At 30.6% G+C, this 18,054-nt stretch overlaps 1 protein-coding gene across 2 annotated transcripts in view; it reads right to left on the bottom strand.

Moving 5' to 3' along the window:
• LOC141389004 (probable 2-oxoadipate dehydrogenase complex component E1 homolog) overlaps positions 1–18,054 on the bottom strand; it is a 75,773-nt gene that overhangs the window by 41,231 nt on the left and 16,488 nt on the right. The gene's annotated exons all lie outside the window — the stretch shown is intronic.

Below are 18,054 nucleotides of genomic sequence, written 5' to 3'. Positions count from 1 at the left end.
ATTCTCAATAACAATTATACCAAAACGTGAACCTATGTTGACAATTTTTGATGGAGAAGATTTTTGAGCACTGGGATCCTCAAATGTCAAATAACAGGTAGTTCTGCCAACAAAAAGTTAAAATTCTCAAAATATCTATAATTGGGAGGTACCGTTACATGGAGGCAATACCAAAACATGGGCCTATGTTGACAATTATGGATGGATACGTTTTGTGACCACTGGGAACCTCAACGGGAAGCCTTAAACGTCAAAATGCAGATACTTCTGTGAAAAATGGTAGCTAAAATTCACAAAATAATAATATCGGGAGGTGCCGTGTCGACAATTTTTGATAGAGTTGTTTTGTGACCTCTGGGAACCTCAAACGTCAAGTTGTAGGTAGTACAACCAAAAATCTTTAGCAGAAAACCCTCAAAACACCGAATATCCGGAGGTACCGTTATACGGGGGCCGTACAGAAAAATGGAACTACGTTGAAAATGTTTGGTGGAAATGCTTTGCAGCAGCTGGGAACCTCAAATATTAAATTGCAGGTAGTTCGGTAAAAAAATAGCTAAAATCCTCGAAATACCGATTATCGGGAGGTACCGTTATATTAGGGCTATACCAAAACATGGACCTATGTTAACAATTGTTGGCGGAGATGTTTTGTGACCTTTGGGAACATTAATCGTCAAATTACAGGTAATTCCACCAAAACATGAAGTTAGAAGCCTCAAAATGCCGAAAATCGGGAGGTACCATTATATGGGGACTATACCGAAACATGAATCTATGTTAACGATATTTGGTGGAGATATTTTGGGACCACTTGGAACCTCAAATGTTAAATTACAGGTAGTTCGACCAAAAAGTGTAGCTTTAGCCCTCAAAATACCGAAAATCGGGAGGTACCGTTATATGGGAGCTTTACCAAAAAATGAACCGATATAGCCCATCTTCGAACTTGACCTGCCTATGGAAAAAATACACTGGGGTGCAAACATATAGCGTTCTAGCTCAATTATTGCGGACGCTAGACTGATTACCACAGACGGACATTGTTATATCGACCAAGGATATATATACTTTATATGGTCGCTAATGATTATTTCAATGCGTTATAAACGGAAAAACAATCTTAATATATCCCCCATACTATGGTGGGCGGTATAAATACTGCACTCAGTAGCTATAATATGTCAAATCCTACGGCTTCGTTGTATGTTTTTATCATGTCACATGGAGAGCTAGTTAGTCGGAAGTTGGAAAAAGTTAGTCTTTAATAAATACAAAAGCCTCTTAGGCATGGCATATGATCACATTATCTTTCGGTCTAATCTAGAGATATCACCTATGACGACTCTGATTCAGAGGATGAAAGATACCAATAAACGGCCCTTATATGCTTTAACATGGCAAAGGCAAGAACTTATCATGGGCCCTTCTTCATCTCATGTAAACACTGACCTAAAACCCAAACTCTCTAAAGTTGACGACTCCATATTAAACACAAGATTTTGAGGTATTTTTGGTTGTTATTTATTTTTGTTTTCAAAAGTTTAAAAAAACATGACGTGCACCTCGAATATTTGTACTCTTTATGGAAAAGGTGAAGTTTACGTACGCTCTATCGAAGTTACTTGAAACTTACAAGGTCGATATTAATGCCATGCAGGAAATACAATGGATTGGGAAAGGTGTCACAACAACACCTTAAACTGACCCACTGTTTGATTGCGGATTTGTAGTTTATCGGATGTTAAACCATCTGGTTTTCTGCGCCTAGAATATGACAGTCGGGAAATTCAGTCTCCACTGTGAAACATCTGACAATGGAGTGAGGCTGATAGGCTAGCAACAACTAAAAAAGTAGCAGTCGACTTTGTCGACAGAGATACGAGTATACCCTCAGACTATGTGAATTGAAACTTTCATTTACGGAGAGATCGAATACCGGAATACCACAATCAAAATCATTTTCACCAAAAAATATGTTTTCAGGGGATTTCCTGAATTTTGTAGCCCTTTTGGACGACGACAAAAATATTGATTTGGATTAAAGCTCAAAAATGTGTTGCGCAGGTGATACCTGACGGAATGTACCACATTGTCTGATTTTATTTTGGGAGTCATTCCTTTCGATAGAAAGCGCGCCCACCAGCCATTACGTTTGGTCATCTTATAACTAGAGGTCTTGGACCACTATGTCGGTAGCAGCGGTATAATTTTCCAACGGATCTTCGAACACTTAAACGAAAATGTTGAACTTTTATTGAAATATTAGGAGATCCAAAGTTCAACAGATATAGCGCATACCATTTAAGTGATATTTTTAACCAAGTTTGGAATATTACGAAGACCAAATTTTGGACCGTAGGTCCACGTAGCCACATTATAAATTATTATATGAGGATCACTCTTGCCTAGTTATACCCTCAGCCTTTAGGCTAACGAGGGTATATACACTTTGATACGATCAAAAGTGTGCCTCATCGAAATAACGGTTCTAGACCCCAATTATGTTTGGACGAAATTCGTTTCAGGCAATTTGCAGTCGATTTAGCTCCGTCCGCCTATCTGTCTGGCGGGTGCGCATTTCGTAATATTTTGTCCAAACTTAGTTTAAGATTTATTATATTAATCAAAGGCTTTAATTGCCAAAAGAAAATTTGAACTGCCCCAATTTTGATGTGGCTTTTGTTTCACACTGTATTTGGTCTTCAAATTTGTTGTAAGCTAAGCCAATATGTTCACCATACACAAAATGTGTTGCTTTATAAAGCAATTGTTAAAGTTATAGCAAACACACGCTTTATCATATTAAGGGGACATATTTACAGGTCACACACTTGTTCATATTAACAGGACATATTGTGCTCAATTTCAACAATAATGCCTTGTGTTCAATAAACAAGGTATGGATTAATCAGAAGCTATTGCAACGCCACAATTGTTATGTCAAGTGTGTTATTAAGATTACTTTGAACATATGTATGTATATGTACCATGTATACATAGATTCTATAATGCATACACACAGACAATATTTAGATTATTGAAAGCTTGTTAAAGATGTCATAAAAAATCATAACATTATTATTTAAAAAACTGATAGTTGGGTCTTAAGGAATAAGTTTAAAATGGATAGTACTAGAATGTAGTTCGTACTTAATTGATATTTTTATAAAGATTGGAGTTTTGGGTGCAATTCGACGACCCACAGGATATACTTATTCCTTTAAGGCATCCAATACCACCCTAACGCAAATACATACATATGTATGTAAATAGGTTTTCCCTCTTTTAATCTCTTCTTGTGTCCACTCAATGTCTAAAGCAAAATGCATTAAAGCAATCTTGTCGACACATGCGGCATGTCATGGTCATTATGTGGACATAAAGAGGCTATCTGTTGTCTATAAAAGAACTCTTGATGTCTTTTGAAGGGAACAGAAACGTCTCTTAGGGGAGAACTTGACATAAGAAGTTTTGAGGACTTCTACAAACAAAAGAAGTCCCATTTAGACCATTTGTATATAACAGAACCCACGGTTAAGTCTTCTGTATACATCAGTAGTGGAATTCTCTAACACATTTTTTGAGTTACCGACAAAAATCAGTAAAATAAAAATCCAAAATTATGAATGAAAAGTGTCAATAAAAGTTGACAAAACTGTTGCTATCGGTAGGACTTTGCGACAGCTTTATGTTGGTGGTTAACCTACCGAAAATTTACGTATATTACCGAAATTATAAGCATTTTAATTTTACCGATTTTTGTCGGTAAGTCAAAAAATGAGTTATAGAATTCCACTACAGATAAACTCTAGAGGTCATCTTTAGACAACAGAAGATCTTTTGAGGTCTTTTGTAGAAAACTGGAGATCTCTTGAGGTTTTCTATTTTTTAAAAAAATATTTTTCAGTTTCCATCAAAATCGTGAATTTAAAAAAAAAGAAACTTCCAATAAAAGCGTGAACTAAAATTATAACTTTCAGCAAAAGCGTGGATTCAAAAAAGAAATCAGCTCCCAGCAAAAGCGGGGATTTTTTAAAAAATATTTTCGATATACCAACACAAGCGTGGATTTTTTAAAAAAATATTTTCGATATTCCAACACAAGCGTGGATTTTTTAAAAAATATTTTCGATGTTCCAATACAAGCGTGGATTTTTTAAAAAATATTTTCGATGTTCCAATACAAGCGTGGATTTTTTAAAAAATATTTTCGATGTTCCAATACAAGCGTGGATTTTTTAAAAAATATTTTCGATGTTCCAATACAAGCGTGGATTTTTTAAAAAATATTTTCGATGTTCCAATACAAGCGTGGATTTTTTAAAAAATATTTTCGATGTTCCAATACAAGCGTGGATTTTTTAAAAAATATTTTCGATGTTCCAATACAAGCGTGGATTTTTTAAAAAATATTTTCGATGATCCAATACAAGCGTGGATTTTTTAAAAAATATTTTCGATGTTCCAATACAAGCGTGGATTTTTTAAAAAATATTTTCGATGTTCCAATACAAGCGTGGATTTTTTAACAAATATTTTCGATGTTCCAATACAAGCGTGGATTTTTTAACAAATATTTTCGATGTTCCAATACAAGCGTGGATTTTTTAACAAATATTTTCGATGTTCCAATACAAGCGTGGATTTTTTAACAAATATTTTCGATGTTCCAATACAAGCGTGGATTTTTTAACAAATATTTTCGATGTTCCAATACAAGCGTGGATTTTTTAACAAATATTTTCGATGTTCCAATACAAGCGTGGATTTTTTAACAAATATTTTCGATGTTCCAATACAAGCGTGGATTTTTTAACAAATATTTTCGATGTTCCAATACAAGCGTGGATTTTTTAACAAATATTTTCGATGTTCCAATACAAGCGTGGATTTTTTAACAAATATTTTCGATGTTCCAATACAAGCGTGGATTTTTTAACAAATATTTTCGATGTTCCAATACAAGCGTGGATTTTTTAACAAATATTTTCGATGTTCCAATACAAGCGTGGATTTTTTAACAAATATTTTCGATGTTCCAATACAAGCGTGGATTTTTTAACAAATATTTTCGATGTTCCAATACAAGCGTGGATTTTTTAACAAATATTTTCGATGTTCCAATACAAGCGTGGATTTTTTAACAAATATTTTCGATGTTCCAATACAAGCGTGGATTTTTTAACAAATATTTTCGATGTTCCAATACAAGCGTGGATTTTTTAACAAATATTTTCGATGTTCCAATACAAGCGTGGATTTTTTAACAAATATTTTCGATGTTCCAATACAAGCGTGGATTTTTTAACAAATATTTTCGATGTTCCAATACAAGCGTGGATTTTTTAACAAATATTTTCGATGTTCCAATACAAGCGTGGATTTTTTAACAAATATTTTCGATGTTCCAATACAAGCGTGGATTTTTTAACAAATATTTTCGATGTTCCAATACAAGCGTGGATTTTTTAACAAATATTTTCGATGTTCCAATACAAGCGTGGATTTTTTAACAAATATTTTCGATGTTCCAATACAAGCGTGGATTTTTTAACAAATATTTTCGATGTTCCAATACAAGCGTGGATTTTTTAACAAATATTTTCGATGTTCCAATACAAGCGTGGATTTTTTAACAAATATTTTCGATGTTCCAATACAAGCGTGGATTTTTTAACAAATATTTTCGATGTTCCAATACAAGCGTGGATTTTTTAACAAATATTTTCGATGTTCCAATACAAGCGTGGATTTTTTAACAAATATTTTCGATGTTCCAATACAAGCGTGGATTTTTTAACAAATATTTTCGATGTTCCAATACAAGCGTGGATTTTTTAACAAATATTTTCGATGTTCCAATACAAGCGTGGATTTTTTAACAAATATTTTCGATGTTCCAATACAAGCGTGGATTTTTTAACAAATATTTTCGATGTTCCAATACAAGCGTGGATTTTTTAACAAATATTTTCGATGTTCCAATACAAGCGTGGATTTTTTAACAAATATTTTCGATGTTCCAATACAAGCGTGGATTTTTTAACAAATATTTTCGATGTTCCAATACAAGCGTGGATTTTTTAACAAATATTTTCGATGTTCCAATACAAGCGTGGATTTTTTAACAAATATTTTCGATGTTCCAATACAAGCGTGGATTTTTTAACAAATATTTTCGATGTTCCAATACAAGCGTGGATTTTTTAACAAATATTTTCGATGTTCCAATACAAGCGTGGATTTTTTAACAAATATTTTCGATGTTCCAATACAAGCGTGGATTTTTTAACAAATATTTTCGATGTTCCAATACAAGCGTGGATTTTTTAACAAATATTTTCGATGTTCCAATACAAGCGTGGATTTTTTAACAAATATTTTCGATGTTCCAATACAAGCGTGGATTTTTTAACAAATATTTTCGATGTTCCAATACAAGCGTGGATTTTTTAACAAATATTTTCGATGTTCCAATACAAGCGTGGATTTTTTAACAAATATTTTCGATGTTCCAATACAAGCGTGGATTTTTTAACAAATATTTTCGATGTTCCAATACAAGCGTGGATTTTTTAACAAATATTTTCGATGTTCCAATACAAGCGTGGATTTTTTAACAAATATTTTCGATGTTCCAATACAAGCGTGGATTTTTTAACAAATATTTTCGATGTTCCAATACAAGCGTGGATTTTTTAACAAATATTTTCGATGTTCCAATACAAGCGTGGATTTTTTAACAAATATTTTCGATGTTCCAATACAAGCGTGGATTTTTTAACAAATATTTTCGATGTTCCAATACAAGCGTGGATTTTTTAACAAATATTTTCGATGTTCCAATACAAGCGTGGATTTTTTAACAAATATTTTCGATGTTCCAATACAAGCGTGGATTTTTTAACAAATATTTTCGATGTTCCAATACAAGCGTGGATTTTTTAACAAATATTTTCGATGTTCCAATACAAGCGTGGATTTTTTAAAAAATATTATCGATGTTCCAACACAAAAGTGGATTTTTTAAAAAATATTTTCGATGTTCCAACACAAAAGTGGATTTTTTAAAAAATATTTTCGATGTTAAAACACAAAAGTGGATTTTTTAAAAAATATTTTCGTTGTTCCAAAACATGCGCCGATTTTTCTAAAAATATTTTCGATGTTCCGACACATTCGTTGATTTATTAAAAAATATGTTCGGTGTCCGAACACAGGCCTGGATTAAAAAAAAATATTTTCGATGTTCCAACACAAGCGTTGATTTTTTAAAAAATATTTTCGGTGTTCGAACACAAGCGTGGATTTTTTAAAAAATATTTTCGATGTTCCAATACAAGCGTGGATTTTTTAACAAATATTTTCGATGTTCCAATACAAGCGTGGATTTTTTAACAAATATTTTCGATGTTCCAATACAAGCGTGGATTTTTTAACAAATATTTTCGATGTTCCAATACAAGCGTGGATTTTTTAACAAATATTTTCGATGTTCCAATACAAGCGTGGATTTTTTAACAAATATTTTCGATGTTCCAATACAAGCGTGGATTTTTTAACAAATATTTTCGATGTTCCAATACAAGCGTGGATTTTTTAACAAATATTTTCGATGTTCCAATACAAGCGTGGATTTTTTAACAAATATTTTCGATGTTCCAATACAAGCGTGGATTTTTTAACAAATATTTTCGATGTTCCAATACAAGCGTGGATTTTTTAACAAATATTTTCGATGTTCCAATACAAGCGTGGATTTTTTAACAAATATTTTCGATGTTCCAATACAAGCGTGGATTTTTTAACAAATATTTTCGATGTTCCAATACAAGCGTGGATTTTTTAACAAATATTTTCGATGTTCCAATACAAGCGTGGATTTTTTAACAAATATTTTCGATGTTCCAATACAAGCGTGGATTTTTTAACAAATATTTTCGATGTTCCAATACAAGCGTGGATTTTTTAACAAATATTTTCGATGTTCCAATACAAGCGTGGATTTTTTAACAAATATTTTCGATGTTCCAATACAAGCGTGGATTTTTTAACAAATATTTTCGATGTTCCAATACAAGCGTGGATTTTTTAACAAATATTTTCGATGTTCCAATACAAGCGTGGATTTTTTAACAAATATTTTCGATGTTCCAATACAAGCGTGGATTTTTTAACAAATATTTTCGATGTTCCAATACAAGCGTGGATTTTTTAACAAATATTTTCGATGTTCCAATACAAGCGTGGATTTTTTAACAAATATTTTCGATGTTCCAATACAAGCGTGGATTTTTTAACAAATATTTTCGATGTTCCAATACAAGCGTGGATTTTTTAACAAATATTTTCGATGTTCCAATACAAGCGTGGATTTTTTAACAAATATTTTCGATGTTCCAACACAAATTGGATTTTTTAAAAAATATTTTCGATGTTCCAACACAAAAGTGGATTTTTTAAAAAATATTTTCGATGTTAAAACACAAAAGTGGATTTTTTAAAAAATATTTTCGTTGTTCCAAAACATGCGCCGATTTTTCTAAAAATATTTTCGATGTTCCGACACATTCGTTGATTTATTAAAAAATATGTTCGGTGTCCGAACACAGGCCTGGATTAAAAAAAAAATATTTTCGATGTTCCAACACAAGCGTTGATTTTTTAAAAAATATTTTCGGTGTTCGAACACAAGCGTGGATTTAAAAAAAATATTTTCGATGTTCCAACACAAGCGTGGATTTTTTAACAAATATTTTCGATGTTCCAATACAAGCGTGGATTTTTTAACAAATATTTTCGATGTTCCAATACAAGCGTGGATTTTTTAACAAATATTTTCGATGTTCCAATACAAGCGTGGATTTTTTAACAAATATTTTCGATGTTCCAATACAAGCGTGGATTTTTTAACAAATATTTTCGATGTTCCAATACAAGCGTGGATTTTTTAACAAATATTTTCGATGTTCCAATACAAGCGTGGATTTTTTAACAAATATTTTCGATGTTCCAATACAAGCGTGGATTTTTTAACAAATATTTTCGATGTTCCAATACAAGCGTGGATTTTTTAACAAATATTTTCGATGTTCCAATACAAGCGTGGATTTTTTAACAAATATTTTCGATGTTCCAATACAAGCGTGGATTTTTTAACAAATATTTTCGATGTTCCAATACAAGCGTGGATTTTTTAACAAATATTTTCGATGTTCCAATACAAGCGTGGATTTTTTAACAAATATTTTCGATGTTCCAATACAAGCGTGGATTTTTTAACAAATATTTTCGATGTTCCAATACAAGCGTGGATTTTTTAACAAATATTTTCGATGTTCCAATACAAGCGTGGATTTTTTAACAAATATTTTCGATGTTCCAATACAAGCGTGGATTTTTTAACAAATATTTTCGATGTTCCAAGACAAGCGTGGATTTTTTAACAAATATTTTCGATGTTCCAATACAAGCGTGGATTTTTTAACAAATATTTTCGATGTTCCAATACAAGCGTGGATTTTTTAACAAATATTTTCGATGTTCCAATACAAGCGTGGATTTTTTAACAAATATTTTCGATGTTCCAATACAAGCGTGGATTTAAAAAAAATATTTTCGATGTTCCAACACAAGCGTGGATTTTTTAACAAATATTTTCGATGTTCCAATACAAGCGTGGATTTTTTAACAAATATTTTCGATGTTCCAATACAAGCGTGGATTTTTTAACAAATATTTTCGATGTTCCAATACAAGCGTGGATTTTTTAACAAATATTTTCGATGTTCCAATACAAGCGTGGATTTTTTAACAAATATTTTCGATGTTCCAATACAAGCGTGGATTTTTTAACAAATATTTTCGATGTTCCAATACAAGCGTGGATTTTTTAACAAATATTTTCGATGTTCCAATACAAGCGTGGATTTTTTAACAAATATTTTCGATGTTCCAATACAAGCGTGGATTTTTTAACAAATATTTTCGATGTTCCAATACAAGCGTGGATTTTTTAACAAATATTTTCGATGTTCCAATACAAGCGTGGATTTTTTAACAAATATTTTCGATGTTCCAATACAAGCGTGGATTTTTTAACAAATATTTTCGATGTTCCAATACAAGCGTGGATTTTTTAACAAATATTTTCGATGTTCCAATACAAGCGTGGATTTTTTAACAAATATTTTCGATGTTCCAATACAAGCGTGGATTTTTTAACAAATATTTTCGATGTTCCAATACAAGCGTGGATTTTTTAACAAATATTTTCGATGTTCCAATACAAGCGTGGATTTTTTAACAAATATTTTCGATGTTCCAATACAAGCGTGGATTTTTTAACAAATATTTTCGATGTTCCAATACAAGCGTGGATTTTTTAACAAATATTTTCGATGTTCCAATACAAGCGTGGATTTTTTAACAAATATTTTCGATGTTCCAATACAAGCGTGGATTTTTTAACAAATATTTTCGATGTTCCAATACAAGCGTGGATTTTTTAACAAATATTTTCGATGTTCCAATACAAGCGTGGATTTTTTAACAAATATTTTCGATGTTCCAATACAAGCGTGGATTTTTTAACAAATATTTTCGATGTTCCAATACAAGCGTGGATTTTTTAACAAATATTTTCGATGTTCCAATACAAGCGTGGATTTTTTAACAAATATTTTCGATGTTCCAATACAAGCGTGGATTTTTTAACAAATATTTTCGATGTTCCAATACAAGCGTGGATTTTTTAACAAATATTTTCGATGTTCCAATACAAGCGTGGATTTTTTAACAAATATTTTCGATGTTCCAATACAAGCGTGGATTTTTTAACAAATATATTCGATGTTCCAATACAAGCGTGGATTTTTTAACAAATATTTTCGATGTTCCAATACAAGCGTGGATTTTTTAACAAATATTTTCGATGTTCCAATACAAGCGTGGATTTTTTAACAAATATTTTCGATGTTCCAATACAAGCGTGGATTTTTTAACAAATATTTTCGATGTTCCAATACAAGCGTGGATTTTTTAACAAATATTTTCGATGTTCCAATACAAGCGTGGATTTTTTAACAAATATTTTCGATGTTCCAATACAAGCGTGGATTTTTTAACAAATATTTTCGATGTTCCAATACAAGCGTGGATTTTTTAACAAATATTTTCGATGTTCCAATACAAGCGTGGATTTTTTAACAAATATTTTCGATGTTCCAATACAAGCGTGGATTTTTTAACAAATATTTTCGATGTTCCAATACAAGCGTGGATTTTTTAACAAATATTTTCGATGTTCCAATACAAGCGTGGATTTTTTAACAAATATTTTCGATGTTCCAATACAAGCGTGGATTTTTTAACAAATATTTTCGATGTTCCAATACAAGCGTGGATTTTTTAACAAATATTTTCGATGTTCCAATACAAGCGTGGATTTTTTAACAAATATTTTCGATGTTCCAATACAAGCGTGGATTTTTTAACAAATATTTTCGATGTTCCAATACAAGCGTGGATTTTTTAACAAATATTTTCGATGTTCCAATACAAGCGTGGATTTTTTAACAAATATTTTCGATGTTCCAATAGAAGCGTGGATTTTTTAACAAATATTTTCGATGTTCCAATACAAGCGTGGATTTTTTAACAAATATTTTCGATGTTCCAATACAAGCGTGGATTTTTTAACAAATATTTTCGATGTTCCAATACAAGCGTGGATTTTTTAACAAATATTTTCGATGTTCCAATACAAGCGTGGATTTTTTAACAAATATTTTCGATGTTCCAATACAAGCGTGGATTTTTTAACAAATATTTTCGATGTTCCAATACAAGCGTGGATTTTTTAACAAATATTTTCGATGTTCCAATACAAGCGTGGATTTTTTAACAAATATTTTCGATGTTCCAATACAAGCGTGGATTTTTTAACAAATATTTTCGATGTTCCAATACAAGCGTGGATTTTTTAACAAATATTTTCGATGTTCCAATACAAGCGTGGATTTTTTAACAAATATTTTCGATGTTCCAATACAAGCGTGGATTTTTTAACAAATATTTTCGATGTTCCAATACAAGCGTGGATTTTTTAACAAATATTTTCGATGTTCCAATACAAGCGTGGATTTTTTAACAAATATTTTCGATGTTCCAATACAAGCGTGGATTTTTTAACAAATATTTTCGATGTTCCAATACAAGCGTGGATTTTTTAACAAATATTTTCGATGTTCCAATACAAGCGTGGATTTTTTAACAAATATTTTCGATGTTCCAATACAAGCGTGGATTTTTTAACAAATATTTTCGATGTTCCAATACAAGCGTGGATTTTTTAACAAATATTTTCGATGTTCCAATACAAGCGTGGATTTTTTAACAAATATTTTCGATGTTCCAATACAAGCGTGGATTTTTTAACAAATATTTTCGATGTTCCAATACAAGCGTGGATTTTTTAACAAATATTTTCGATGTTCCAATACAAGCGTGGATTTTTTAACAAATATTTTCGATGTTCCAATACAAGCGTGGATTTTTTAACAAATATTTTCGATGTTCCAATACAAGCGTGGATTTTTTAACAAATATTTTCGATGTTCCAATACAAGCGTGGATTTTTTAACAAATATTTTCGATGTTCCAATACAAGCGTGGATTTTTTAACAAATATTTTCGATGTTCCAATACAAGCGTGGATTTTTTAACAAATATTTTCGATGTTCCAATACAAGCGTGGATTTTTTAACAAATATTTTCGATGTTCCAATACAAGCGTGGATTTTTTAACAAATATTTTCGATGTTCCAATACAAGCGTGGATTTTTTAACAAATATTTTCGATGTTCCAATACAAGCGTGGATTTTTTAACAAATATTTTCGATGTTCCAATACAAGCGTGGATTTTTTAACAAATATTTTCGATGTTCCAATACAAGCGTGGATTTTTTAACAAATATTTTCGATGTTCCAATACAAGCGTGGATTTTTTAACAAATATTTTCGATGTTCCAATACAAGCGTGGATTTTTTAACAAATATTTTCGATGTTCCAATACAAGCGTGGATTTTTTAACAAATATTTTCGATGTTCCAATACAAGCGTGGATTTTTTAACAAATATTTTCGATGTTCCAATACAAGCGTGGATTTTTTAACAAATATTTTCGATGTTCCAATACATGCGTGGATTTTTTAACAAATATTTTCGATGTTCCAATACAAGCGTGGATTTTTTAACAAATATTTTCGATGTTCCAATACAAGCGTGGATTTTTTAACAAATATTTTCGATGTTCCAATACAAGCGTGGATTTTTTAAAAAATATTATCGATGTTCCAACACAAAAGTGGATTTTTTAAAAAATATTTTCGATGTTCCAACACAAAAGTGGATTTTTTAAAAAATATTTTCGATGTTCCAACACAAAAGTGGATTTTTTAAAAAATATTTTCGATGTTAAAACACAAAAGTGGATTTTTTAAAAAATATTTTCGTTGTTCCAAAACATGCGCCGATTTTTCTAAAAATATTTTCGATGTTCCGACACATTCGTTGATTTATTAAAAAATATGTTCGGTGTCCGAACACAGGCCTGGATTAAAAAAAAATATTTTCGATGTTCCAACACAAGCGTTGATTTTTTAAAAAATATTTTCGGTGTTCGAACACAAGCGTGGATTTTTTAAAAAATATTTTCGATGTTCCAATACAAGCGTGGATTTTTTAACAAATATTTTCGATGTTCCAATACAAGCGTGGATTTTTTAACAAATATTTTCGATGTTCCAATACAAGCGTGGATTTTTTAACAAATATTTTCGATGTTCCAATACAAGCGTGGATTTTTTAACAAATATTTTCGATGTTCCAATACAAGCGTGGATTTTTTAACAAATATTTTCGATGTTCCAATACAAGCGTGGATTTTTTAACAAATATTTTCGATGTTCCAATACAAGCGTGGATTTTTTAACAAATATTTTCGATGTTCCAATACAAGCGTGGATTTTTTAACAAATATTTTCGATGTTCCAATACAAGCGTGGATTTTTTAACAAATATTTTCGATGTTCCAATACAAGCGTGGATTTTTTAACAAATATTTTCGATGTTCCAATACAAGCGTGGATTTTTTAACAAATATTTTCGATGTTCCAATACAAGCGTGGATTTTTTAACAAATATTTTCGATGTTCCAATACAAGCGTGGATTTTTTAACAAATATTTTCGATGTTCCAATACAAGCGTGGATTTTTTAACAAATATTTTCGATGTTCCAATACAAGCGTGGATTTTTTAACAAATATTTTCGATGTTCCAATACAAGCGTGGATTTTTTAACAAATATTTTCGATGTTCCAATACAAGCGTGGATTTTTTAACAAATATTTTCGATGTTCCAATACAAGCGTGGATTTTTTAACAAATATTTTCGATGTTCCAATACAAGCGTGGATTTTTTAACAAATATTTTCGATGTTCCAATACAAGCGTGGATTTTTTAACAAATATTTTCGATGTTCCAATACAAGCGTGGATTTTTTAACAAATATTTTCGATGTTCCAATACAAGCGTGGATTTTTTAACAAATATTTTCGATGTTCCAATACAAGCGTGGATTTTTTAACAAATATTTTCGATGTTCCAATACAAGCGTGGATTTTTTAACAAATATTTTCGATGTTCCAATACAAGCGTGGATTTTTTAACAAATATTTTCGATGTTCCAATACAAGCGTGGATTTTTTAACAAATATTTTCGATGTTCCAATACAAGCGTGGATTTTTTAACAAATATTTTCGATGTTCCAATACAAGCGTGGATTTTTTAACAAATATTTTCGATGTTCCAATACAAGCGTGGATTTTTTAACAAATATTTTCGATGTTCCAATACAAGCGTGGATTTTTTAAAAAACTATTTTCGATGTTCCAACACAAATTGGATTTTTTAAAAAATATTTTCGATGTTCCAACACAAAAGTGGATTTTTTAACAAATATTTTCGATGTTCCAATACAAGCGTGGATTTTTTAACAAATATTTTCGATGTTCCAATACAAGCGTGGATTTTTTAACAAATATTTTCGATGTTCCAACACAAATTGGATTTTTTAAAAAATATTTTCGATGTTCCAACACAAAAGTGGATTTTTTAAAAAATATTTTCGATGTTAAAACACAAAAGTGGATTTTTTAAAAAATATTTTCGTTGTTCCAAAACATGCGCCGATTTTTCTAAAAATATTTTCGATGTTCCGACACATTCGTTGATTTATTAAAAAATATGTTCGGTGTCCGAACACAGGCCTGGATTAAAAAAAAAATATTTTCGATGTTCCAACACAAGCGTTGATTTTTTAAAAAATATTTTCGGTGTTCGAACACAAGCGTGGATTTAAAAAAAATATTTTCGATGTTCCAACACAAGCGTGGATTTTTTAACAAATATTTTCGATGTTCCAATACAAGCGTGGATTTTTTAACAAATATTTTCGATGTTCCAATACAAGCGTGGATTTTTTAACAAATATTTTCGATGTTCCAATACAAGCGTGGATTTTTTAACAAATATTTTCGATGTTCCAATACAAGCGTGGATTTTTTAACAAATATTTTCGATGTTCCAATACAAGCGTGGATTTTTTAACAAATATTTTCGATGTTCCAATACAAGCGTGGATTTTTTAACAAATATTTTCGATGTTCCAATACAAGCGTGGATTTTTTAACAAATATTTTCGATGTTCCAATACAAGCGTGGATTTTTTAACAAATATTTTCGATGTTCCAATACAAGCGTGGATTTTTTAACAAATATTTTCGATGTTCCAATACAAGCGTGGATTTTTTAACAAATATTTTCGATGTTCCAATACAAGCGTGGATTTTTTAACAAATATTTTCGATGTTCCAATACAAGCGTGGATTTTTTAACAAATATTTTCGATGTTCCAATACAAGCGTGGATTTTTTAACAAATATTTTCGATGTTCCAATACAAGCGTGGATTTTTTAACAAATATTTTCGATGTTCCAATACAAGCGTGGATTTTTTAACAAATATTTTCGATGTTCCAATACAAGCGTGGATTTTTTAACAAATATTTTCGATGTTCCAATACAAGCGTGGATTTTTTAACAAATATTTTCGATGTTCCAATACAAGCGTGGATTTTTTAACAAATATTTTCGATGTTCCAATACAAGCGTGGATTTTTTTACAAATATTTTCGATGTTCCAAGACAAGCGTGGATTTTTTAACAAATATTTTCGATGTTCCAATACAAGCGTGGATTTTTTAACAAATATTTTCGATGTTCCAATACAAGCGTGGATTTTTTAACAAATATTTTCGATGTTCCAAGACAAGCGTGGATTTTTTAACAAATATTTTCGATGTTCCAATACAAGCGTGGATTTTTTAACAAATATTTTCGATGTTCCAATACAAGCGTGGATTTTTTAACAAATATTTTCGATGTTCCAATACAAGCGTGGATTTTTTAACAAATATTTTCGATGTTCCAATACAAGCGTGGATTTTTTAACAAATATTTTCGATGTTCCAATACAAGCGTGGATTTTTTAACAAATATTTTCGATGTTCCAATACAAGCGTGGATTTTTTAACAAATATTTTCGATGTTCCAATACAAGCGTGGATTTTTTAACAAATATTTTCGATGTTCCAATACAAGCGTGGATTTTTTAACAAATATTTTCGATGTTCCAATACAAGCGTGGATTTTTTAACAAATATTTTCGATGTTCCAATACAAGCGTGGATTTTTTAACAAATATTTTCGATGTTCCAATACAAGCGTGGATTTTTTAACAAATATTTTCGATGTTCCAATACAAGCGTGGATTTTTTAACAAATATTTTCGATGTTCCAATACAAGCGTGGATTTTTTAACAAATATTTTCGATGTTCCAATACAAGCGTGGATTTTTTAACAAATATTTTCGATGTTCCAATACAAGCGTGGATTTTTTAACAAATATTTTCGATGTTCCAATACAAGCGTGGATTTTTTAACAAATATTTTCGATGTTCCAATACAAGCGTGGATTTTTTAACAAATATTTTCGATGTTCCAATACAAGCGTAGATTTTTTAACAAATATTTTCGATGTTCCAATACAAGCGTGGATTTTTTAACAAATATTTTCGATGTTCCAATACAAGCGTGGATTTTTTAACAAATATCTTCGATGTTCCAATACAAGCGTGGATTTTTTAACAAATATTTTCGATGTTCCAATACAAGCGTGGATTTTTTAACAAATATTTTCGATGTTCCAATACAAGCGTGGATTTTTTAAAAAATATTTTCGATGTTCCAACACAAAAGTGGATTTTTTAAAAAATATTTTCGATGTTCCAACACAAAAGTGGATTTTTTAAAAAATATTTTCGATGTTAAAACACAAAAGTGGATTTTTTAAAAAATATTTTCGTTGTTCCAAAACATGCGCCGATTTTTCTAAAAATATTTTCGATGTTCCGACACATTCGTTGATTTATTAAAAAATATGTTCGGTGTCCGAACACAGGCCTGGATTAAAAAAAAAATATTTTCGATGTTCCAACACAAGCGTTGATTTTTTAAAAAATATTTTCGGTGTTCGAACACAAGCGTGGATTTAAAAAAAATATTTTCGATGTTCCAACACAAGCGTGGATTTTTTAACAAATATTTTCGATGTTCCAACACAAGCGTTGATTTTTTAAAAAATATTTTCGGTGTTCGAACACAAGCGTGGATTTAAAAAAAATATTTTCGATGTTCCAACACAAGCGTGGATTTTTTAACAAATATTTTCGATGTTCCAATACAAGCGTGGATTTTTTAACAAATATTTTCGATGTTCCAATACAAGCGTGGATTTTTTAACAAATATTTTCGATGTTCCAATACAAGCGTGGATTTTTTAACAAATATTTTCGATGTTCCAATACAAGCGTGGATTTTTTAACAAATATTTTCGATGTTCCAATACAAGCGTGGATTTTTTAAC

Source organism: Musca autumnalis, unplaced genomic scaffold (assembly GCF_047663935.1).
Source record: "Musca autumnalis isolate F117 unplaced genomic scaffold, ASM4766393v1 scaffold_1, whole genome shotgun sequence".
Lineage (NCBI taxonomy): Eukaryota > Metazoa > Arthropoda > Insecta > Diptera > Muscidae > Musca > Musca autumnalis.
The sequence above is the reverse complement of the archived record's forward strand: the minus strand, read 5'-3'. Positions and strand labels throughout refer to the sequence as shown.